A 1,534-nucleotide genomic window follows, 5' to 3' on the forward strand; every position below is an offset into this window, starting at 1 on the left:
GCAGCTTGATCAAATTAAAAAGAGAAAATAACAAATGAAAATAAATAATAGACATAAAAATGGATAGAAAAGAATCAAATATATCAACATCAGCAACTACACTAAATATGATGAACTGAATTTTGCCATTAAAAGATACAGTCTGACTTATTAAAAAAAACCAGCAATACACTATTTACCAAAAATATTAAAGCAAAATAATAAAGGTATGAAATTAAAGAATAAACAAAGAGATAAAACAAATATAAACTAAAAATGAAAAGAAGTAGCAATATAACTGCAAGATAGGGCTGAAATGTGTAAACGTGGTAAGGAGAGACATTATAATGTTAAAAGGTACAGGTTATGAAAAAGGTAGACTCAAGGTAAATCTGTTTGCACCAAGCAATATAAAAGCTTAAATATGAAGGAAAAACCTTTAGAAACAGAAGGAGTGCTTGTTAAACATATCACAACAGAGGAACACATCAATATATCATTTTCAGAATTTAGAGGTTCTGTAGAAGATTCCATAGAAATAAAAATGTAATGCCTTTAGGGCTTGCAAAAACAGTCAGTAAACTGAATTTACTTTTCTTTCTCTCTCTTTTTTTTTTTTTTTTACAGTCTTGAGGTCTTTTATTTTCTTTACATTATCATGCCATGAATTCATAGGGAATGGGTTCCAGCAGTTCAGGCTCCTTTCCATTGGTTCTCACAATGTGTGCTTCTCTGTGGGGCAGGCTGGTGCTTCAGTTGAACCCAAGTACCTTTCTCTTTGGCTTCCTTCTTTTTCTGATCGTTTTCCTTCACACGCTTCAAAAAGCTATCTCGGCTCTTTGAGCGTTTAATATGCTCAATGCGGACATTAATTCTCTTGGGAAGAATCTTGCCCTTAACTTGTTTGTTTACAACAATGCCAGAACCATGCTGAGTAACATTGTAGACTCTTCCAGTTCTGCCATAGTAACATTTGTGGGGCATTCCTTTTTGAACAGTGTCCATTCCCCTGATGTCCACAATATCACCTTTCTTTTAGATTCGCATGTATGTGGCCAAAGGAACAACTCCATGTTTTCTAAAAGGCCTAGAGAACATATAGCAGGTACCTCTCCTCTTTCCCTTTGTGTTGGTCATTTTGGCGAATTACAGGAAGATGGCGGTTCCGGCTGAACAAAAGGCCTGAATTTACTTATTATTAATTAATAAGAACTGAATTATTTATTATTTATAGGCATAGAATCTTATTGTCTCTTAAAAGGAATCAGCTCAACAGACTTTAAAAGTAGAAATTTTATAGGCTTTGTTTTTTTAACACAATCCAATAAAATTAGAAATAAGTAATATAAAGGTGACTACAAATACCTTAACAACTTGGAAATTAAGAAGTACATTTCAATATGACTCTTGGTTCAAGGAGGAAATTAAAACTGAACTTACAAACTACCTAGAAAGTAAAAAGAAGTCAAATCCTTCATAGTAAAATCTTTCAGATACAAAAAAGTTATTATCTGAAAAACACAGTTTTAAATATCCCATTTTTAAAGAAAAAAGA

General features: G+C 32.3%; 1 pseudogene; it reads right to left on the reverse strand.

Moving 5' to 3' along the window:
- Positions 1 to 635: 635 nt before the first annotated feature.
- Positions 636 to 1,139, reverse strand: LOC123845466 (large ribosomal subunit protein eL21-like; annotated as a pseudogene).
- Between the last annotated feature and the right edge of the window lie 395 nt (positions 1,140 to 1,534).

Source organism: Mirounga angustirostris, unplaced genomic scaffold (genome assembly GCF_029215605.1).
Source record: "Mirounga angustirostris isolate CCGP_5_RB_7025 unplaced genomic scaffold, mMirAng1.0.hap1 SCAF_6, whole genome shotgun sequence".
In the NCBI taxonomy this organism is placed as follows: domain Eukaryota; kingdom Metazoa; phylum Chordata; class Mammalia; order Carnivora; family Phocidae; genus Mirounga; species Mirounga angustirostris.